Below are 25,346 nucleotides of genomic sequence, written 5' to 3' on the forward strand. Positions count from 1 at the left end.
TAATTTTCATGTTTTTTTTTTTTGCAGGATATCATGAACAAGCGCAATCCCCGCCTGGTTCCTTACAACCTGCTGGATGAAAAGACCAAAAAGACAAACAGAGACACAGTTTGTGCAGCTGTTCGCACTCTCCTCGGATATGGTTACAACATAGAACCGCCTGACCAGGAGAGCAGTAAGTGTGCACTGCTATCAACAACAGGACGACAGAAATATATTTTTAACGAGGTCTTTGAAGAATTGTTATTAAGGTCTACAAGTGTTCATTCCTTTGTTTGTGTTATTGCAGGCGACCATGGATCAGGCAGCTCCCGTGGAGATAAGATCAGAGTGTTCAGAGCAGAGAAGTCTTACGGTGTCACACAGGGGAAGTGGTACTTTGAGTTTGAGGCCGTGACAGTCGGGGAGATGAGAGTGGGCTGGGCCAGACCAAGTGTTCGCGCAGACACTGAACTTGGGGCGGACGAGTTGGCCTATGTCTTCAATGGTTTCAAGGTGGGACTGAGATCTATTACATTTGACTGAAAAGGAACACTAACATTGTGTGTGGAAAAAAAACTCTTTTCTCTTTTCTTCTCAGGCCCAACGTTGGCATGTGGGAAATGAGCCATTTGGTCGTCAGTGGCAGTCTGGTGATGTGGTGGGCTGCATGATTGACCTTACAGAGATGAACATCATGTTCACGCTCAATGGAGAGATGTTGATCAGTGACTCAGGATCTGAGATGGCGTTTAAGGATATCGAGGTTGGAGAGGGTAAGTACTGAGTTTCAAATTATTGTGGTATTGAGTTTCATGAAGATAATTCATGCATGTATCCCACACACCCTAGGCTTCATACCTGTGTGCAGTCTGGGTCTGTCTCAGGTCGGCAGGATAAACTTGGGTCAGAATGTCAGCAGTCTTCGATTCTTCACCATCTGTGGCCTGCAGGAGGGATTTGAACCTTTTGCTATCAACATGAAAAGAGACATCACCATGTGGTTCAGCAAGAGTCTTCCCCAGTACATCAATGTACCTACCGATCATCCCCACATGGAGGTATTGCATACCAATCATGCTTTGGTTAAATGTTTCTTTGTTCCTTTTCTGGATGGGAACAATGTTTCTTAAGAATCACATCATATATGCTTTAGGTGTCCCGAGTTGATGGAACAGTGGAAACTGCCCCCTGCATTAAAGTGAGCCACAAGACATACGGGTCCCAAAACGCCAACACAGATCTGCTGTTCCTCAGACTCAGCATGCCAGTTGAGTTTCATGAGACCTTCAAAGTCCCAGCCGGGACCACTCTCCTTACTCGTGCTCTGACCATCCCTGAGGATGAGGTGGTGGAGGTGGACCCAGACTCTGACTTTGAAATACTCAAGAAGTCAGCCAGTCGCACGGAGAAGGAGGAGGACAAGAAAGAACCCTCTGTGCCTAAAGAGATCCCCGCCCTCAAGAATGGAGAGAACGAGAAGGATGCCTCGACTGAGAAGAGCAAAAAGAAAGGGTGCGTATGGAGCTCATGTGGAGTACTTGGTAAAGGATGTACTGGGGTTTAGAAGGCCACAGTGTGGATACTGGGTTTTCATTTCACACATAAAAAATAACTGTTGTTTGCAGATTCTTCTCCAAGGCTAAGAAGGTTGCTTTGATATCTCCTCCCCCTGTTATTCCCCTAATTCCCCGCTTGGTGGAAGATGTGGTGCCAGATGACAGGGATGATGTCGACATTATCCTCAACACCACTACAGTATGAGTATTCCCAAGATATGTAACTCGTAACCATATACAATTCTGTCTCTCTTTGCACGTAGAACTTCCCTGTTAAACATTTATATTGAAACATAATGCTTATTTCACACCATTGTTTTTTTCTTTACTAGTACTATTACTCTGTGCGAGTGTTTGCGGGGCAGGAGCCCAGTGGTGTGTGGGTGGGCTGGATCACCCCTGACTATCACCAGTATGACCTTCATTTTGACATAAGCAAAGTGAGGAATGTTACTGTTACTGTAGGTGATGATAAAGGAAACATTCATGACAGGTGCGTTAATTTGTAAACAGAATACAAAACATATTTTTTTTTCTTTTAAAATGATGAACATTAAATAACTGTTTAGTCCTCACTTTTCTGTCTCCCTCAGTATAAAACGCAGTAACTGCTACATGGTGTGGGGAGGGGAGTTCAGCAGCTCCCAGCAGACCCGAGTGAGTCAGGAGGATTTTTTGATCGGCTGCCTCATTGATTTGGACACAGGACTCATGACTTTCACTGCGAATGGAAAAGAGATCAACACATTTTACCAGGTCTGTGATGTTTTCGTGTTTGTTCACGCAGTGCCCCATGCGATCCACTTCAGTAATGCATCTTCTGCAATATTTGTACCTTTTGTACAGGTGGAGCCCCACACAAAACTGTTTCCAGCTGTCTTTGTCCTTCCCTCCAGTCAGAATATGATTCAGTTCGAGCTCGGCAAGTTGAAGGTCAGTCACAAGTGGTCCGTCTGAATCCAGACTTCAGCAACAAATCACCAGCTTTGCTCTGTTACATATTTAACTTCTATTAAATACTACTATTTAAATATTTAACTTCTGTTGTTGCAAGTATATAGAGCAAAGAGTGAAGTGTTAGCAATCACATTTGTCTTATTTGCTGTTTAAGCCAATGTTGCCAAACTCTGAGGTGAGACTCTCTGCTCTCTTCCTTTGGTCTCTTCCAGAACATAATGCCTATCTCAGCAGCAATGTTCCGCAGTGAACGCAAGAACCCCGTCCCTCAGTGTCCTCCCAGACTTGATGTCCAGTTGTTAACCCCAGTTATCTGGAGCCGCATGCCCAACCACTTCCTGGCTCCAGAGACCGGGCGTGTTACCGAGAGGCTGGGCTGGCTAGTGCAGTGCCAGGAGCCGCTCACTATGATGGCTCTCCACATCCCTGAGGAGAACAGGTCAGAGCAGCATCACACTGCATGTATCAGTTAGATTCTTTGGACATATCAGCTGAATTAACCCTTTTCATCCCTCAGGTGTATTGACATCCTGGAGCTGTCTGAACGTATGGACTTGCTGAAGTTCCACTATCACACTCTGAAGTTGTACGGCTCAGTGTGCGCCCTGGGAAACAACCGAGTTGCTCATGCCCTGTGCAGCCATGTGGATGAGTCGCAACTCTTCTACTCCATAGAGAACACCTACCTGCCTGGACCAATGAGGAGCGGCTTCTACGACCTGCTCATCAGCATGCATCTGGAGTCCGCCAAGAGGAATCGACTGGGAACCAACAAGGAGTTCATAGTTCCGATGACAGACCAGACACGCAGCATCACTCTGTACACTGAGAAGTCTCACGCTCTACCTGGAGTCGGCCTCACAACATGCCTTCGTCCCAAACTCCATTTCTCCTCGGTTGGGTTTGTGGGAACAGATCCAGACATCTACACACTGAGCCCAGTTATTCCCTTACTGGTGAGAGTTAATAGATTTGTCATTTTAAGAGAACTTTTGAGACCCACAGAGTAATACTTTTGTTTGTGTTTTCAGGTGCTGAAGACCAAGGCCCTGAACATGCTGATCGAGGCTGTGCAAGACGGAGGTCAAGCCATGAGAGATCCTGTAGGAGGCAGCGTTGAGTTTCACTTTGTCCCAATCCTGAAGCTCATCAGTACCCTCCTCATTATGGGTGTGTTTAATGATGAAGATGTCACCCACATCCTGAAGATGATTGAGCCCACAGTCTTCAAGAAAGAAGAGGAAGAGCCTGTTAAGGAGATCCCCAAAGGGAAGGAAGAGAAGGAACCACCCAAAGAAGAAGCAGTGAAGGTAGAGGAACAGGTAGCAGCGGGGGAGGAGGAAGAAGAGGAATATGAGGATGATGGCTTGGGTGAAGAAGAGGAGGAAGAAGAAATGGAGGAAGAGGAAGAAGTTGAGCCAACAGATGCCATTGTGCCTCATGAAGAAACAACAGAGGAGACAGAACCAGTGAATGGTGAAAAAGGAGCAGAGGAAACAGAGAAGGAAATTAAAGAGGAGAGTAAAAACGACGAACTGGATCAAGGACTTTTCCAGATGAAGCTCCCAGAGTCCGTCAAATTACAGGTTTGATGTTTTTTTTAAACGGTGGTCAGAAAAGTTATCTCAGTGATGTCTTTTATGTAAGAATAAAGATGAACTTTGCTGTTTTTGCCTTCAGATGTGTACCTTACTGCAGTATTTCGTTGACTGCGAGCTGCGTCACAGAGTTGAGGCCATCATCGCCTTTTCAGACCAGTTCGTCAGCCAGATCCAATTCAACCAGAGGCACAGATACAACGAGCTTATGATGGCTTTCACCATGAGTGCAGCCGAGACCGCTCGCAAGACACGTGAATTTCGCTCCCCACCACAGGAGCAGGTACATCCATAACAGTTCAGCGAAACAGATCAAAAGGTCTTTTAATTGAAACACAGCACATCTTAGTCAATAAATTCTTTTTGTGCAGGTCAACATGCTCATGAATTTTAAAAGCTGTGCTGAGGATGAAGATTGCCCAGTTCCTGATGAAGTCCGTGAAGCTCTCATAGCTTTCCACAATTATCTGCTGGCACACTGCGGTCAGTTTTCACTCACAGAGTCACGTCTACAAACATCAGAATAATAATAAATACCTTTTTTTTTTAATGTTGTCTTTTTTTTTTTTACTTACGTTCAGGTGTTCACATTGAAGAAGAAGAACAAGAGGAAGAAGTGGATAATTCAGTTCGTGGACGACTGCTGCGAATGTTGGAAAAGGTGAAAAGATTCCGTGAGAAGAAGAAGGTTGAGGTGGAGCCCGAGCCGCAGGAGGATAAAAAACCAAGTGAGCCTCTCTTTTGTTGCATATCACTTACAGCTTTAATTCGGCTTTGTCAGAAATGTATCAAGTTGTTAACAAGTGGAAACCTCTGGTCTTAAAATATGAAGCCCATGCGTAAGTGCTAAAAGCGGCAGTTCATCAAAAAAGACGATCTTTGCAGCAATAATAATAAACATGTTTACAGCCTGGTTAAAAAAAATGGTGGGGCTCTGGTGGCCTAGAGGTCTAAGCGCCCCACATACAGAGGCTACAGTCCTCATCGCAGGGGTCGCCGGCTTGACTCCCGGCTGGTCGACCATTTCCTGCATGTCTTCCCCCACTCTCTACTCCCCACATTTCCTGTCTCTCTTCAGCTGTCCTATCAAAAAAAGGCAAAAAGGCCAAAAATATATAACTTTTAAAAAAGTTTTTATGTCTGAAAAGCTACTTTCTTATTTTTTGAAGATATCAAACTTACAAGTTTTGCCTAAATAAGGACATGGCTGACTTGATTGACAGGCCGGCACCCTGTAGCTGTTAGCTAAAAGGTTAAAGGTCCGCCTCTTTACCTTACACTAGCTCGGACAAAGTTAGGATTGAGTTCAGCATTTCCAATATGGCGCCCGCCGACAATTGGCTTCAAAACTGTGCTTCAGGAACAGATGTGTGATGTCACAGATACTATGTCTATTTCTTATACAGTCTATGATTGTTACCAACCAAAAAACAAAAAACATCTTTCACAATCATGTAATTACAGGAAAAAAGTATCACTTCTTAACTCTCTGCCCTCTGTTTTTAAGGCACACTGCAGGAGCTGATTTCACACACCATGATCCACTGGGCGCAGGAATCATTTATCCAAAACCCAGAGTTAGTGCGCATGATGTTCAGCCTCCTCCACAGGCAGTATGACGGGCTGGGTGAGCTCATGCGCGCCCTCCCCAAGGCCTACACCATCAACCAAGTGTCAATCAACGACACCATGGACCTGCTGGAGTGCTTGGGACAGATCCGCTCACTGCTTATTGTTCAAATGGGTCCAGAAGAGGAGAGGCTTATGATTCAAAGCATCGGGTTGGCTTAACATTTATTTTATTCTATATGTCTCCTTGAAGCAAGATTTTCTATCATTACAGAAAAAGAAACTTTACATCTACTTGATTTTTTTTCCCTCCCTAGGAACATCATGAGCAACAAAGTCTTCTATCAGCACCCTAACTTGATGCGAGCTCTGGGCATGCATGAGACTGTCATGGAGGTCATGGTGAATGTTCTTGGTGGTGGGGACTCAAAGGTATATTTTTAGCATGCCACTAACATGGATTACATTTCACCACTTGATAACAGACACATGTAGGACACATGTGATGCAGTGTCTAACTTTAAGTTTTTAAAATCCTTCTCCCAATAGGAGATCAGATTCCCTCGAGTAGTGACAAACTGTTGCCGCTTCCTCTGCTATTTCTGTCGCATCAGTCGTCAAAATCAGCGCTCCATGTTTGACCATCTCAGCTACCTTCTCCAGAACAGTGGCATCGGTCTTGGTGATTGTCTTTGTTTAGTTCCAGCATTACTCTCTGTGATGATTTGCTTGATGTGTGACATGTCATATGTCTTATGTTTGGTTATTCAGGCATGCGGGGCTCCACCCCGTTGGATGTGGCTGCAGCTTCTTGTATTGATAACAACGAGCTGGCATTGGCCCTTCAAGAGCAGGACTTAGAAATGGTAATACCACCTACATGTGCAAAACAAACAATGTGAAAAGTATTCTTCATCATTTTGGTACTCTAACATCTCTCTAGGTGGTGAAATATTTGGCTGGATGTGGACTTCAGAGTTGTCCAATGCTGCTAGCAAAAGGTTACCCTGACATTGGCTGGAATCCCTGCGGAGGAGAGAAATATCTTGACTTCCTCCGTTTTGCTGTATTTGTCAACGGTATGTATTTTTAATTTGATACTTGATGAAATATTTTATTCTAATACCTTTATTGTCTCTAATCCTCCTACATAGACTACACTGAACATGTTTTTTCTTCTCATCTGTAGGAGAGAGCGTAGAAGAGAACGCCAATGTGGTGGTGCGTCTCCTCATCCGCAGGCCTGAGTGCTTTGGTCCAGCCTTGAGAGGGGAGGGTGGGAATGGTCTGCTCGCTGCAATAGAGGAGGCCATCAAAATATCAGAGGACCCTGCAAGGGATGGCCCCAGTGTGAAAAAAGACAGACGCTTCCCCATGTAAGAGCTCTTAGTTTAGTTATTTGACAAGGTCCTAAAGAGTGCAGTATCTTCTCCAGTGATGCTGTAGCAAAATATCTTGAAGCCACTGTCCCTTTTTTGCTCCAGGTTTGGGGGAGAGGAGCAGCATGAGGAGAACAAGGTCCACCTGGGTAACGCTATCATGTCCTTTTACTCTGCCCTGATTGACTTGCTTGGACGCTGCGCTCCAGAGATGCATGTAAGCTGTTTGATATTTAGATAACATAATGAAATTAGGAAGTGTAAAAAATACAGCAACAGGAAGTAAAAACTATACTTTCGTGTCAACAGTTAATCCAAGCTGGTAAGGGTGAGGCTCTGAGAATCAGGGCCATCCTGAGGTCACTGGTCCCTCTTGAGGATCTGGTGGGAGTCATCAGCCTTCCAGTTCAGATTCCCTCTTTTGGAAAAGGTAAACATATCAAAGCACGCAGATTTTATTTTGCTTGGTGGCTTAAATCAATAATGATTAGTCAACACATGGTCATTATATTACTTCTGTCCAGCTTTACATATTCTTTACACCCTTTCCAAATATTTTTCCTTTCAGACAACAGCATCATAGAACCAAAGATGTCCGCAAGTTTTGTTCCCGACCACAAGGCTCCCATGGTTCTGTTCCTGGACAGAGTCTATGGTATCGACAACCAGGACTTTCTTCTTCATGTGCTGGAGGTCGGCTTCCTGCCCGACATGAGGGCGGCTGCCTCTCTGGACACGGTGAGCCTCAAAGTGTTTAAAGAGCTACATCTGTTTGTGGTCCTTTGGGAGAGGTGCAGACCAGGATTTTAACCACTCTATATTTAACTCTACTATTTCTGTCCAACAGGTTGCTTTCAGCACCACAGAGATGGCCCTCGCTTTGAACCGCTACCTGTGTTCTGCTGTTTTGCCGCTCATCACTAAGTGTGCCCCACTCTTTGCTGGAAGTGATCACAGAGCTATAATGATCGACTCCATGTTGCACACAATCTACCGGCTGTCACGTGGACGCGCCTTCACAAAGGCCCAAAGAGACATCATTGAAGAGTGCCTCATGGCTTTGTGCAAGTGAGGTTCACATCATGGGTTACTTTTTATGTCACAAAATATTGCGGTTTACGTTGAAGTTGACTTTATTTTTTATTTTTCTCAGACATCTGCGTCCCTCCATGCTTCAGCATCTGCTCAGACGGCTGGTGTTTGATGTGCCCATCCTGAATGAGTATGCCAAAATGCCTCTGAAGGTAAAGAAGCTTTGAATTCTTTGAAAATGAAAATGACATTCTACTGGTATTACTATTTTATTTTACTTTGCATCTTTCAGCTCTTGACCAATCACTATGAGCGCTGTTGGAAATATTATTGCCTCCCTAATGGTTGGGCCAACTTTGGAATATCATCAGAGGAGGAGCTGCATCTAACCCGCAAGCTGTTTTGGGGGATCTTTGAATCGTTGGCGCACAAGGTTCATCTCCTGAAACACAAGATTCTTCTTCTTTTGAATAGTTGATGGTGCATATTATGGGTATATTGATGCAATTTTTTTTGTGATTTCAGAAATTTGATGCTGAAATTTTCAAAATTTCTATGCCATGCATCTGCGCCATTGCCGGGGCCATTCCTCCTGACTATGTAGACGCAAGCTACTCCTCAAAAACAGAGAAAAAGGCCTCAGTAGATGCTGAAGGAAACTTTGATCCTAAGCCAGTGGAGACCACAAAGTGAGAAGATTGCTGTTGTTGTTTTTTTATTATTACTTACCCAATAACTGAATTTAATTAACTGTGATTTCTCTTCAAACCACAGCACTATCATCCCTGAGAGGCTTGATCCCTTCATCAACAAATATGCTGAGTACACACATGATAAATGGGCCTTTGAAAAGGTAAAGTTTTTGTTTGTACAATGATTGTGCAATCCTGTTTTAAGCAAATAAAGAAGTAGCATGCTGGGTGAGTTTAGTCACAACAGCTAACGTGATGGAGCGTAACATTTCAAATAAAACACATATTTGGTGCCTATAACAAAAAAAGACGTGTATTGGAAAGATGGAATAAGAGTTCAAACACATTTCTTGCACATGTTTGTTTCAGATTCAGAGTAACTGGTCATATGGTGAAGTGCTGGATGAAAATGCAAAAACCCATCCCATGCTCAGGCCGTACAAGACCTTCTCAGAGAAGGTAAGTAAAAAAAAATCACTGAGTGCATCTGCTCCTCCTGTACTTCTCTGTGCTGCAGTCTCCGGGGGAAGCAATATAAAACACAAGGATGTGAGGCAAATGGACAAACTAGTGAAAAGAGATAGCACTTTGATGGGAATCAGGTTGGACTCACTGGGGGCTGTGATGGAGAGATGCACACAAAAGGAGCTAGAGGCCATTCTAAATTACACAGATCATCCACTTCACAACGTCTTTGTGGACCAGAGAAACAGCAGCAGTGGACGGCTCATCTCTCTGCGCTGCAAGACTGAGAGATAGAGAAAATCATTTATCCCTCATACCCAATGGGAAATGAGCTGACAGACACCTGAATTACTTGTTTTATGTGATTTTTATAATTTGATCTGCCAGGCACCTGAATTTCCCCTTTAGGGGGATGAATAAAGTACATTCTTTTCTATTCTATTCTATTTTATTCTATTCTACCTGTATTTGCATCTCTTTACACTTTCTTTCTCTCTGTCAGGACAAAGAAATCTACCGTTGGCCAATCAAAGAGTCAATCAAAGCCATGCTTGCGTGGGAGTGGACCATGGATAAAGCTAGAGAGGATGAAGAGTCAGAGAAGAAGAAAACTGCAGCACGAAAAATCTCCCAGACTGCTCAGGTAAAGAGCATTTAGTTAAATATTGTAAAACTTATTAATGTGATCATGGAATATAATTATGACACTTTCTGTTCCAGGCCACCTATGACCCAAGTCACGGGTACAGTCCACAACCCATTGAAATTACACACATGGCTCTTTCAAGAGACCTGCAGGTACTTAAGTTAAGATCTAAACCCTTTACGCTACAATCCTAACATAAGAACAATATTCATGGTTTTTGTCCTTTCACAGTCTATGGCAGAGCAACTCGCTGAAAATTACCACAATACCTGGGGACGGAAGAAGAAGTTAGAGCTGCAGTCTAAGGGTAAGATGTTTTTTATAGAGGAGAGGAACTTGACATGTGGGAAATGAGAGATTTGGTCAGTTTACCTCAAGAACAATGATCATACCTCTATATGTGTAGGAGGAGGAACACATCCTCTGCTGGTGCCGTACGACACCCTGACAGCAAAAGAGAAGGCACGAGACAGAGAGAAGGCTCACGAGCTGCTTAAGTTCCTTCAGCTTAATGGATACGCTGTCACACGGTAACAATGCAGAATCATATTTTGTGTAGAAAGTTGAAGAGAGAGTTTTTCATACACTTAAATTTATTCTATCTATTAACATCATTCTGTTTAACATGTTGATTGTGTTGTCTTGCATTGAGTCGCCTCAGATGATCTGCTAGATCAAACAACACATGATTAGGGTACAGCAGTCTGTGTCTATCATGATGATGTTGAAATAATTCAGATGCTGCTACACAGAAAAACTGCCTGCATGTATCTTTCTGTTTATTATGGTAAATTATTTGACTGTAAGGAGGGAAGAACTGAATTTGAATTACAGAAACTCAAGTTAGTATTGTTTTGAGCACAGAGCACCAAAGAGGGTTAAACTTGGTTTCACTTTAGGGGCCTGAAAGACATGGAGTCTGACATCTCATCCATCGAGAAGAGATTTGCGTATGGTTTCCTGCAGAAGCTGTTGAAATGGATGGAAATTGCCCAGGAGTTCATCGCTCATCTCGGTACTGTGGGGCACGGATAAACAAAAGATACTTAAACATCTGATCGTTGTCAACATTGTAATCTTCATACAAACCTATCTGTGTGTGTTTTTTACAGAGGCTGTGGTGAGCAGTGGACGAGTGGAAAAGTCTCCTCATGAGCAAGAAATCAAATTCTTTGCTAAGGTGAGACTAACATATAAAACTGGGGAATCACAATATCAAAGACTCAAGCAGTCCTCATTGCAGTACATATCTTTGAAACTGTGTAACTTACACTTTCAGATCTTGATGCCTCTGATCAACCAGTATTTCAAAAACCACTGTCTCTACTTCTTGTCAACTCCTGCCAAAGTCCTGGGCAGTGGAGGCCATTCTTCAAATAAAGAGAAGGAAATGATTGCAAGGTAACCTCCCTCTCTCTTCTCTAGACAGAAACCAGAAATGTTATGTTATGCATTATTTTCATTCATCATTTCACCTTTTTATAAGCATTTCTTTTCTCTTTCTTTTTTTCCTTTCTTTCTCTTCATTTTCCTTCTCATCAAAGTATCTTCTGTAAAATGTCTGCTCTGGTGAGACACAGAGTTTCTCTCTTTGGTAAGATGCTGGTTTCTCAATGTCAGCCTTTCTGATTCTTTTCACTCTTTTCTGCTTCTTGTAAATGTATATATGACTGTAATGTGTATTTTTAGTCAGCTGGGTTAGAGTGCATTTTCTCTTGTTTTATGTGCAACATTTAATCATCTTAATTCTATAAAAAAAAACTCAAACAGCCACATTGTATTGAACGCAGGAACGGATGCTTCAGCAATTGTCAACTGTCTTCATATTCTGGCACGCTCACTGGATGCAAGGTATAGTATAACTGAATTATTGGAATGCATAACAACATATATTTCTATTTATAAACTGTATATATTAGCTCCTCAAAAAAAGTTAGGAGGAGAATATTGCAGGGGATTTTCGCACATTTTTTTGGGGGTGCTACCCAGATGTTTAGCTGTGTTGCTAATTCCACGAATGCACAATCCTTACAAGTTGTACCTCAGTGTAAAAGTGACTAATCAGGCTTTCCAACAATATGAAATACAATACAAATTTGTGTTATTAAAGGGGAGAAATATTTGACCGAAATACGTTTTTCCAACTTTTTTTAAGGAGTTTTCTATATGTATATTTTAATATTATTAGGACAGTGATGAAGTCTGGACCTGAAATTGTGAAAGCTGGGCTGCGTTCATTCTTTGAGAGTGCTGCTGATGATATAGAGAAGATGGTAGAGAACCTGAAACTCGGAAAAGTCTCTAAGGGCAATCAGGCAAGTGCAGAAATATAGATTTGAACGACACTCATTTGATTATTGTCCTTCACATTCACAAAAATAAAACTCTGGCCCTAAAGTATTCATAATAATGTTCTGCTTCTTCTGCTTATAGCAAGTGAAAGGCGTCTCCCAGAACATCAACTACACAACCATTGCTCTGCTCCCTGTGCTCACCTCCCTGTTTGATCACATCGCTCAGCATCAGTTTGGAGATGATGTCATGTGTGAGTGCTTTCACTTTAGTATTTCTTACAGATCTTTTCACTGTATTCTCTGAAAGAAATTATCCTGACACTGCTGTGCATTTCATTGTTCCTTTCTAACAGTGGATGATCTACAGATGTCATGTTACCGCATCATGTGCAGCATCTACTCCTTAGGGACCGTCAAGAATCCACATGTGGAGAGGTAACTCCATATCTGCAAACACAATAAAGAGAAACTTCTGAGTATTTTTTTTTACTTGTCTTTTACGTTTACAGACAGCGGCCGGCTCTTGGGGAGTGTTTGGCTCATCTTGCAGCAGCTATGCCTGTCGCCTACTTGGAGCCCCACCTCAATGAATATAATGCTTTCTCTGTCTACACCACAAAGACACCCAGAGAGAGAGCGAGTGAGTGCATCAATCTTTTCACAGATTTGTTTTCAGTCTGAATTTGTTCTGATGTGTGCGTCTTTCTCCTCTTGTGAATATCAAAGTCTTGGGCCTTCCCAATGAGGTGCAGGAGTTATGTCCGGACATCCCAGAGTTGGATATTCTCCTGAAAGAGATCGGGGACTTGGCAGAGTCCGGGGCTCGTTACACTGAGATGCCTCATGTGATTGAAATCACTCTGCCCATGCTGTGTAACTACCTTCCTCGCTGGTGGGAGAGAGGAAATGACAACTTCCCTGAGATGGAGGGCAAGGTCTGCACGGATGTCACATCAGAACAGTTAAATCAGCTCTTGGGCAGCATCATGAAAATTGTAGTCAACAACCTGGGTATTGATGAGGCCTCTTGGATGAAGAGGTTGGCTGGTGAGCTCTGCTTTACACTTTTAAATGTCCCATTAGCCTTCACATATTGAAACTTTGCATCACTACACCTTTGTACTGCATTGCATCCTGAAACGGCTCAACATTGCTGTACCAGTGTGTATTTATCATCGCATTACAGTATTGCAGGAACACAAGAGGCACAGCTCGTAAACACACGGGAGCGCCACATACACAAACTCAGACATGCACATACACACAAGGCTGTTTCACCCTGTCAGCTCTGACACTGTACATGGCCATCATCTTCACCCGACTCCACCTCTGTTACTCCCTATTTATTATTTATTATTATTTATTACCACTGATCATGATACTATTGTAATAGTAATTTTAACTATTCTCTATCTCTGTATACAGACATACTACATACCCATATATATATATATATTTATATTGCATACAATCTGTCATAACCACACCATAACCACACCATTTCAACCTGTCACATCTGCTTAACATTTCTTTACTACCTGTAATTAAAACTTTTGACACTATGTGTAACATTTATATATACCTTTAAATTTGTATTCCATTTTATTTATCTGTTTTTATTTTTTACTTTTTTTAACTTAAATTTTTTCTCTATTATTCTTGTACTACTCTTACTACTATGTGGATCTATAAAGTATTATCTTTTTTTTTGCAATCAATCTTTTTAGTTTTTAAAGATATGCAGGACAATGAAATATCAACTGTATGGGATAAGACAAGGCATATCATAAATTAAAACAAAGAAAAAATAAAAGAAGGTATGGCGACACCCACCCTAATCCACCCCACCTCAGAATAGATCTCCGTATGATATCAACAGGGAATATGTATTCTAAGTGATAAAGGAAGTGAATGGTGACATCATTTATAACATGAATGCTAATAAAAGTAAAGACAACAACAAAAGGAAATGGTCAAATAGTACCGTGATAATGCTCAGTTATATCATAAAGTTAGACATATTCTTTGATTTTAGTTATGGATTTTAACCAGGATGAGATAGTGCTTCCTGTGGCTCTGTGCATCTTGGCCACTGAGAGCTCCATAACAGCTATATCAAAATACGTATTAACCCACTGAGATGTTGACAGAGAATGTAAATGTAAAGTATTATCTTATCTTATCTTATGTTACCTCCGAGGGAGGGGGGGTTTGTACCGTGAGTGAGAGTTTGAACAAGTAACCTAACAGTTACTTTTGTTCTCCTGTAGTGTTTTCACAGCCCATTGTCAGTAGGGCAAAGCCAGAAATGCTCAAATCCCACTTCATACCAACAATGGAGAAGCTGAAGAAACGTACTTCAAAGGTTGTAGCAGAGGAGGACCATCTACGCATGGAGGGGAAATCAGAGGGAGATGAGGAAGACGGCACCATACGTGATGAGTTTGCTGTCCTCTGCAGAGACTTGTACGCCCTCTACCCTCTGCTGATTCGCTATGTGGACAACAACAGGTACACAACATTAGAAGCACACATTTATTTTAAAAAAAGTATGCATCATGATGCTTTAATAGAACTGACAGACATGCAACATAATTCAGACTCAGAGTAATATATCCCACTACAGGGCAAGATGGCTGACGTGCCCAGACCCAGATGCTGAAGAGCTTTTCCGGATGGTTGGAGAGGTCTTTATCTTCTGGTCCAAGTCTCATGTGAGTGTGTTCATTTGGCCTTTGAATGCAGCCCTTAGTAGCAGATCGTCTCCCTGCACTGTTTACTTCTTCTTTCGTTTCTGTTGTAGAATTTCAAGCGGGAGGAGCAGAACTTTGTGGTGATGAATGAGATCAATAACATGTCATTCCTCACCGCTGACAGCAAGAGCAAAATGACCAAGGTGAGTTCATGGAGGGGGGAAAAAACAAACAGAGCTGCACTGCGGCAGATAGATGGTGTCAAAACTCAAGTCAGGTAGTCAGGTTGATATTTTGCTTTTTTTTCTCGTTAATTTAAGATTTTGTTGATGAATCATTTCTATTCCATTCGTAAATGTCATCATTAAAGTCATTATTTTCCTGAAACATCAAAGAAAAAAATTATCACACGTCAGTTTTTGTAAGAAAAGCAATATATAATTCAAAGGCATTTACTGTATGTACCCTCTTTTCCAGGTCTCATGGTAAAACAAATTAAGTGCCACGGTCATGTCTGATTCTGTACATTTCTTATTGTTTATTAACTTGTTTATTGGGCTTGGTTACAGATGGCGAAGTTGTACCTTTCGGCAGTTTGAATTTTAATTATTTCAGAGAACACTAGCAGTCCTGTTAACAATGTTCTCTCTTTGGCTGTCCCTTTTCTTCTTCTTTTGTGTTGCGGCTGGGTTTCCAGGGCGGGGACTCAGAGGTTAGACTTTGTTCCTGCACGACCGCTGTGCTGACCGCATGGCACCTCACTTTGGGGGAGCTTTTCATCAACCTCTCCAGCACACTGGCACATCTGATCCACACACACTCCACGCACACAAATACACTGACTCAATCCTGCACATAGGCACACACAAACACACACACAGGCGTGCACATTCCCCTCTGAGAGACATGACCGGAGGTAACTGAGTCAGTGCCAGTGACAAATGCTGTTTCTGTACATGCAGCTGTGTCTGCTAAGTCAGAAATACTCTGCAGTCTGTTAGGAGTGGAACAAAACTCAGTTGAGAATTTGTCATTGCTATAAATACAGAGTTATTTATATTAATAGGATCTGAAAATCCTCGTCCGAAGTTGTTTTAAAGAAGGAACAGAGGGATCCACTTACACTGACATTAGCACCATTACACTCCAGTGTATGAGCGTCTGCACTTGTGCACTCACACACAGTTTTTATATTGTCTTATTCCATGTCTTACATATATACTGTACACATACTTTATCTTAAGCACATCATGCATGAAGATAAAAGTCATTAATATGCAGGGCAAGACATTCACAAAGGATCACTGGACAAAGGGCAGGCCCTGTCTGCGGGCCAACCCCAGTCCTGCCAGTGTGTGAGGGGGGGAGTCTGGAGGCGCTTGATGAAAGTACTCAGCTGTAGAGTTGGGCTCATGGCACTGGGCTTTACACTAAGCCCTGAGTGGCAGTGAGAGCACAGTGCCATCATCCTGTCACTGAGTTTGCTCTTTTTTGATCATAGCTGAGGTGGATTCTTCTAGTATGTCTTTGTTTCTTTTTGTTGAAGGATGGTTGACCTGTAGCGTTTGTAATGCAGCTTTTTGCCACTAGGGGATGATGTTAGTCTTCTCTGTGCTCTTTCTTCTCTCCTCCCTGGAAATGCCATGGCACATCATGGTTTAGTTTCCTTTACACCCCCTAGTATCCACACTAACACATGACTTGATGCTTAATATCATTACAGCAGATCTCTTGAAACATGTTTTGGGTTCCCCTCTATAAAATGTGCTCAAAATGTCCATGAACCATCTAACCCCCGATACATTAATTCACTTTTGACTATCTAAAATGCTTTGCTCCCAGTTTCCTCTAAACTAGTGTCCAGTAACACTCTTGCATCTGGCGCTGAATTGATGAAGAGGCCTTTGCTGATGCATTGAGTTAGAATGTTCAATGATAGCATTTATTTTTTATAAATAAGATCGAGGGTGTATGACCTCTGGAATTGATTTAATTGTACATGTCTAATAGTGACAGCCAGATAACTCTAATAATACATACATAGCTGTAGGATGGCTGTCGTAGTATGTTAGCTTTTGTGTTTCATCTTAACATTTACATTTCAAATATTCAGGCAACCAATGAAAAGACCTGCATGTAAAGTCTAAACATGATCCAAAATGTAAGCTGAGGGTTTACTCTCTTGAACCATTGGAAACAAAATCATAAAACTGGTCAGTAGGTGCTTCTAGAACTCTCTAGCAGCAACATGTTTAGCATCTAAGTGGTAATGAGTAGTGTTAACTCCAATTATTGATACCTTTGCCAAGTCCCTATGTTAAAAATCCTTCATTTTAAAAAGAAAAACCATGTGACCTATTTATGGTCACATGCATATATAGCATGCATTGAATTGATTTCATATTCACGATGGAAATGTAGTACAGATTGTAAGCTCTCACAAACACTTGAACATTTTGGAGGACTCCAGAAAGAGCAGATAACAGAAGGACTGAACTCTCACAGAAACAGAACAGGAGCTCAGCAGGAGTGCATGGGGTCATATTCCTTAGACAGTAGTTGTTTGATTGTAACTGCTTGCAATGTCTAACACTAAAAGAGTTTTGTTTCTTTTAATATGATCTAATTTTTTAATCTTTCACTAGAGGCTGCTGTTAAAAAAATCATTCACAAATAGAGAAAATCACATGTTTGTTAAGGCTATTTATCTTGCTCATTGAGTGCTGAATGGACTGTCACTTGGATGTAATCTCTCTCTCTCTCTCTTTGCATGCTTTTACTGTTGTAATTCCACTGGTTGACTTTCTTATACGACCCATTTCCTGCAGCTTCACTTTCCCAAAGCCAGCTGTGTCCCCACTTTGCCCTTACATTTCACAATACCCTCTACTTACCAGTCAGAGCTCAGAGAAATAATAATGATATATCTGGAATTTCACAATGGCACTGGCTTCATTCAGGAGGAATCCTCATTGATTAAGGATGGAGAGATGTACTGTCATTGTATCATAAACTGTCTGCAGTTCTGCAAAGTGCTCTGTCAGTCTTAAGAGACAGGGTTCTGTTCAACAGTTTGTTTTTAATTGATCAACCAGGTTTTTTATGGTATAAAAAACTGGCTGTGTTGTCAAACTTATTGTGCTTTTGGATATGCACGGTATCATACACATAGAATCAGTTGTATTCTGCTCTTTTTCACAGTTCCTCCATGTATTTCAGTATAAAGAAGCTAGTTAATTGTTATCCTTGAAAGTGACAGCCTGGCATTGAATAAAGGCTGTCGTGTGTATTGTGCAAAGCAACTGTTAAGTGTGGTGGCAAACTTGGCAGATACTTGGCATTTCACGAGATACTTGGAATGCTCTCTGGTTTGTTTTCCCTTTTCTTAGGGTGGAGGTTCAGATGCTGAACGCACCAAGAAGAAGAAACGGGGGGACCGTTACTCTGTGCAGACTTCACTTATTGTGGCTGCTTTGAAAAAGATGCTCCCCATAGGTCTCAACATGTGCTCACCCGCTGATCAGGAGCTCATCAACTTGGCCAAGATCCGATACTCTTTGGTAGTTTTTATTACTTTGAATGAGCCGTATTAACTCTTGTCTAATTTGTATGTTGAACACTAAAATATAGTTTTACCCCCAAAGCCTTTCTTAGGAGGACAAAGATTGATAACATGTTTACTTTCAGAGGGACACTGATGAAGAAGTGAGAGAGTTCCTGCAGAACAACCTTCATCTTCAGGGCAAGGTATAATCCTGGACTGACACTGTCCAATATTATGTTCCTCCAAAGCAAACAGCTTTGGACTAAAAGATAACCAGCGCTGTAACATTTCAGAAAGCACTTTGTCCTCATGTTATGCATAGGTGGACAACCCATCCATGCGCTGGCAGATGGCTCTGTACAAGGAGATGGCAGGGAAGGCTGAAGATGCTGATGCTCCAGTGAAAGTTGTTAAGAGAGTACAGGAGGTTTCTGCTGTCCTCTACCACCTTGAAGTGGTGAGTCTCAACCGCACTCACTGTCGCAGACACATCAAAGAGTATAGGTGCATTTCGACCAAGAGCTCCTGGGTCTTTCAGCCCCCAGAACTACTTTCCCTGGAGCTAAAAGGTTCCTCTGCCCCCATTGTTGTATGCGTTTCGACCGCAAGCTGAAGTCCCGGGTAGATTGTGCAAATCAGGCCAGTGACGTACGGAGAAAAAAAATGTATTAGATAATACTTTGAAATCTTAATTCATCCATTATCTTGACTGCTTATCCCGTTAGGGGTCATGGGGGACTGGAGTCAATCCCAGCTGGCTTTGGGCAGAAGGCAGGGTACAGCCTGGACAGGTCGCCAACCTATCACAGGGCTAACACAGAGAGAGAGACAACCATTCACGCACACAATTACACCTACAGGCAATTTAGAGTGATCAATCAACCTGGTGAGCATGTTTTTGGACTGTGGGAGGAAGCCGGAGTACCCGAAAGAACCCACGCATGCACAGGGAGAACATGCAAACTCCACACAGAAAGGCACCTGCCCGACTGGGGATTCGAACCAGGAACCTTCTAGCTGTGAGGCAACAGCGCTTGCCACTGCCACTGCACCACCATGCTTGAAATCTTAATAAATAAATAAATAAATAAAAAAACTAGTATGCATTCCCAGGAACTCCCTCTGTATTTGAACAACTGTGTAAACTCCACAAACACCGTTACATTCAACCAAAACTCCCAGGACCTTTGAAAAGTACTACCCCCCAAGCAGGGGTTTTTCAGTAGGGGAGATTATCTACCCCTGAACTAAATTTAGACCCTGGTTCCTCGGTTGAAACGCACATAGTTCAGGAGTAAAGTCCCTAGTTCTGGGGTAAAGGCGGTGGAAAAACGCCTTTTGTGCTGGAGAAAACAACTACTGACAAGGGTGGAAATAACTTCAAAAATGAACATCACTTAACTAAATGCAAGCACATTAATTGACTCAGATATATGCATTAACAATTATGTGTATTTAACATTTTTGCCCTTTAGTGAAAGGGAGAAATATGTAGCAGAACATCCGTTATTAGAAGATCAAAATGATGCTATTCTGCAAGAATGTTGACAGTGAATAGTTTCTTGTATTTCTTCAAAGTGCTCAGAAATGAATGTTGTATGAACCAATTAACTTTTCCTGAAAGATCAGAGGAATGAAATATCAGAAGTTGAAGTATAACTGCAATATTTTCTGTTATCATGTCTTTCGTTTTGATAGTTTTCAGAAATAGGGATCAGTACACTTGTGTTTAAAACCCATTTAAAATAACTGTTCTGCAGATTATTTTAAAGAAATTGTTGAAGAATTAAAAACTATGACTCATTATGAAATTCCCACAATGTCTGCCTTCTCTGTTATAGACGGAGCATCCATTCAAATCCAAGAAGATGGTGTGGCACAAGCTGCTGTCGAAGCAGAGACGCAGGGCTGTGGTTGCCTGCTTTAGGATGACACCTCTATACAATATTCCAAGGTGAGACACCTGTTTACACTGACATGCATGGAATTTCCACAAAACATGTACAGCATATGTCTGAAAGTGCAAATAAATATTGTTTTTTGTGTCCTCCTGCAGGCACAGAGCTTCAAACATGTTCCTTGAAGGATATAAACGTAACTGGCTTCACACAGAGGGTTACTCATTTGAAGACAGGATGATAGATGACTTATCTGTGAGTGCTTCCCCTGTCTGTTTTAAATATACTTAGGCTTTTTTTGTGCTTTAACTCTCTCTCTCTCTCCGTCTCTCTTTTCATTATAGAAAGCAATGGAGCAAGAGGAAGGAGAGGAAGAGGAGGAGAGAGAAACAAAGCCGGATCCCCTCCACCAGCTTATTCTGCATTTCAGTCGTACTGCTCTGACAGAAAAAAGGTTTGACACTAAACCGAGATGTAAGCGTGTAATAGCGCTGTGTTATCCCTAAATCACCAAATCTCTTCTCTTGTCCTCACTTCAGTAAACTTGATATAGATCATCTTTATATGGCATATGCCGAGATTATGGCAAAGGTGAGTTATCAAAGGGGGTTTCACTTTGGGTCAAAGGTTGATATATGAGATTTGAAACCCTCATATTTCGGTCTTTTCTGCTCTATTTTTCAGAGTTGCCATATTGGTGAGGAAGAAGAAGGTGGAGAGGAAATGGTGGAAAATGCTGAGGATGAGATGTCCTTTGAGGTGCGACAGTCAGAACTGGTAATGGGCGGCCAGGGGCTGGGGACCAGGAACACAGTGGAGCGGTAGCTCTCAATGCATTGAGTGACCTCATCATCAGAGCATTACTTCACAGCCACACCTCTCCCTCTCTCTCTGTCTGTCTCTTTCTCTCTGTGTCTTGTCTCGATTGCTCTATACGTCCTGTTTCTCCTCTGTCTTTTTTGTTCATATGTGACGCCTCTTTCATTGTGAGTTGCTTGATTTAGAAACACAAAACTGCAATCCAGAGATGCATAAATTAATATGTTCACCTTAAATCTTTTTGATTCGAACTACACTTTGAGACAAAGTCTTTATCAAACCTATGTTTCGACAAATACTCTAATAATGGATCCATTGTTCCTGTTTATAGTCTTTTGCCTTGAATCTGGATTGGAGTCTAATTAGATTAAATTAATGTCATTTAACATCAACATTAACAATAACACAGATAATATTCATTACACTAACTGTGGTTTACTTTTAAAATAAATAGCCAAGCAAAAGGTAAAAAATACAGCTTAAACTGTACCTACCAAACTGTACTTTGATGTATGTTTATGTTTGTGTTTACATTACTTTATAGCTTACATATAAGGGCAGGCCAGTTACCACTGTGCAGGCCTGTAACACATTATTTGATCAAGCTAAAGGGTGTCAATCACTGTACTCATTGATACAAACGGTAGTGAGAGCACTTTTTAAAGCTAATGAGCTGAACCCTCAAAGAACTCAGGTAGAGTTTTTTGTTAATGTGGCTATAAACAGTGTTTGTGTTTATTGATTTAAGCCACTTAAATATATTTGATAACTTAAAATGTCTTCTAAAGGTGTGTGAGCTTTTAATACACCAAACTGGGGAGTTGGACATTCTTAATTTGTTACATAAATGTCTGGACATGATGTTAAATGTGTTTTTGAGGACATTGAAATTCAAATTTAAAATCCGAACAGAGTTAGTATTACATAACAGAAACTCATGGACTTGTGATGTCAATTCTCCCAGTTTATATGGCTGTCCCATTTGTCTTCTTCTCCCTCTCTCTCTCTCTCCATTGCTCCATGTAATCTACCTCACCCTCATAACTCCAGCTTTCATTAACCGAATGCTACTGATCAATGTTCCCCTCCCCCACTCACATAGCATACTGACGGACTACAGTGAAAGCCAGTGTAGAAATCACAGTTTCAAAAGGTATTCATTCCCACACATAGTCACAGTTTTTACAGTAAATTCACACATCATCACATATCCCTCAGTTCGTCATCAGGTGAGATCAGACAGCCAGAGACTGCAGTGTAAGTTTTAGGTCCAGCTGCACGACACATAGTGGGTAAAGCCCGGCCAGGCATACGTGGGAGGGGGGGAGGGGGGTTGGTTATTGTAAGGGAGGGAGGGGTGGTGGGGTGGCTGATTGGGGCTTGTTTCAGTGTCAGGATGTGGGATGCTTCAAGTTGATTTGTGATGCAGCTGAGCAGAGAAAACGTTTTGCCCTCTGGATTCCGAGATATTCATTTAATTGTGATTTTCTGTTTGTAGTTGGCATTTCATTCCCAGTTGGCTACATGCTGCAATGAAAGCATTGTGCAAAAGCATAAGACGAAAGTCCACATAAAAGCATCTTGATGATTTTTTTATAACTTGCATGAATATTTCAAACAGTTTGGTAAAGCAAAAGCTCACTACTATGAAATGCCAAAGGAATATCTCTGATACAGAGGGGTTATAGCTTCTGTCCAAGGTATCCTATTTGCAGGTCTGCTGCAATAAAGACACTTTGGTAAGCTTTACAACTAAAATGCTAAGCCAATGAGGCCGTTTCCTGTAGTCTAACGCTTGCTCCAGCCAGCAAACGTGAAGAAGTAGTGTAACAACTCCATGACTAATAAAGTGACAGAATGTGTGCTTTAGACAGTCACTTTAAACAGACAGTTATATCCTATGATGAAAAAGCTAATTAGAAATTATATGTTCAATAAATAAACCAGAAGCCTCATCATAAAAGGGAAAGACATTTTAACCAAATGTATTAATAGTTTTCTATTTTTATTTTTCAATTTATTTCCATGAATTAATAAATATACATACAAAATTATTCAAAGGACTTGAAAAATAATAGAAAAGTGATATTTAAAGATTATGTTAAGATGTGTCATGCTACACCGATGGTAAGTGGTTTATATAGTAAATAGGTTAAAAGGTTAGGTACTGGAGTGGTAGGAGAGCAGATGTGTGTTTAAATTTAGAATTTAAATGGATAGACTGGAAAACCTTCTGAATGTACATTTCATTTTTAAACTCATGTAACCGGTTTCACCAGCTGTTGGTGCAACACTGAGTTTGGTTTTGAGGCAAATGTTTACCAACTGGAGCTATACAAATAACTTGATTCAAACAGGACACACCTCACTGACTAGCTTGTTCCATACATAAGGTGAAACTTCGAAATGCTTGTTTAAATTTGGAGTAATAATTATCTTTATTTAAACTTGAAAATCATTGAGAGCAAGCCCTCATTTACAATGACGACAAGCATATAAAAGAAACATTAAAATGCATGACAAGCAAATAAAAGATATAACCCTAAAATAATGATGATCAATTAAAAACAGACAACAATTAAAAGTAATGTTACAACCATTGAAAAATAATGTTGCACAACGTTAGTTAAAACAGGTACAATCAAAGGTTAAAAATGTTAAAACTAATGATTTAAAATGATTTTAAAAAAACCCAGTGCATTCATTTTTAAAGTGATTTGAAGTGAGTTCCAGGGTAGTAGACCTTGAAGATTTGATCGGATTCTAAAACAGCAAAGTTTTTGATTACAAAACATTGATAGCAATGTAATTTATAAAGCATCTTTCATTACAGGTAAGCTGAATGGGCTTTACATTGAGGATAAAAACATGGACGCAAAATAGATACACCCAACATACATCAGACGCAACAAACAGCAATCAAACCAAAATGCAAGTGCTGCCATACAAGCAGCCAGGCACACAGTGTAACTATTTATTTATTGGGATAAAGCCCTTGAAATGTGCCATCTCGTTTTAGAGGGGGTCCCAGACAGACAATGACAAATAGAAAACAGTACAATACAAAATATACAACAAAACATGAATCCTTCAAAAGAGAAAAAAACCTGAACAAACAGACAAACATACAGACAAACAGACAAACAAACAAACAAACAAACAAACAAACAAACAAACAAACAAAAACAACATCAACAATAATAACAATAATAACAACAAAACAGGGGTTAGTACAACCTTCAACAAGGCACAATCGACAAGGGAAGAATAGAATAGAATTCAATAAACTAAAGGAGCATTGGCGAAACACACAAAGAAAAATGTATAACAATAATCATAAAAAATAAATGAATAAATAAATAAAGGAAGTAGAGGAGCAGTGGGGGCTTTACTGATAACATAAACAGTTTGTTTTGAAATGGGAAAATAAATACTTTTTAAATAAGGAAAAAGAAGATATAGAACGAATATTTAAAGGTAAGTTATTCCAGTTGGAAGGGGCCTGAAACATAAAAGCTTTTTTATCAACTTCCTTGGCTGCAAATGGTACTGTCAAAAGAAAGTCATCAGAACTTCCTAACGAATAACTTGAGGTGAGAGGTATTAAATAGTATTTCCAACAATTAAGATAGTTAAAATGAAAGCATTTAAAAATAAACTGATACCAGTGGAAAAGTCGTCTTCTTTCTGGAGGGAGCCACCCGAGACTGTCAAACAATATGCAGTGGTGTGTGAAAAAAGTGCAACCTAAAATAAATGTAGGTCACTCTGGAAAATAGATGGTTTTTGAGCTTAGTTTTAAAAGTAAAGGCAGTTGGGATGCACCTTAGGTCAGGAGGCGGCTTATTCCAGAGAAAAGAACCACAGTAACTAAAAGCCTCTTCACTAGACTTTGATCTGACTCTGGGTACAGTTAATGGACTTCCACCTGATGACCTAAGGAGACAGGTCGGATCATAGCTATTGAGCAAGTCAGAAATGTACCGAAGCGCTGAACCATTGAGTGCAGATACAACAAATAAACAGTTATACCTTAACTTACAAAAGGAATACTATGTTTTGTTCCTTAAACTAGTATTTGGATGTTAGCTGGTGATGCTACATTGACTTCATGCTTACTGAGTTAAATAGTTTCCTAGTAACACTTTTACACATTACTTAAGTCATTACTCGGAAAGAACACTTTGAGTCTTCATAGTGTAACCTGTCGTACTAGATCTAG

The 25,346-nt window shown here is 40.9% G+C and overlaps 1 pseudogene; it reads left to right on the top strand.

The window, feature by feature from the left end:
* The window catches only part of LOC117812686, a 59,287-nt pseudogene that overhangs the window by 13,878 nt on the left and 20,063 nt on the right, over positions 1–25,346 (top strand).

The sequence above is a fragment of the Notolabrus celidotus genome, chromosome 5 (assembly GCF_009762535.1).
Source record: "Notolabrus celidotus isolate fNotCel1 chromosome 5, fNotCel1.pri, whole genome shotgun sequence".
NCBI classification, from domain to species: Eukaryota; Metazoa; Chordata; class Actinopteri; order Labriformes; family Labridae; genus Notolabrus; species Notolabrus celidotus.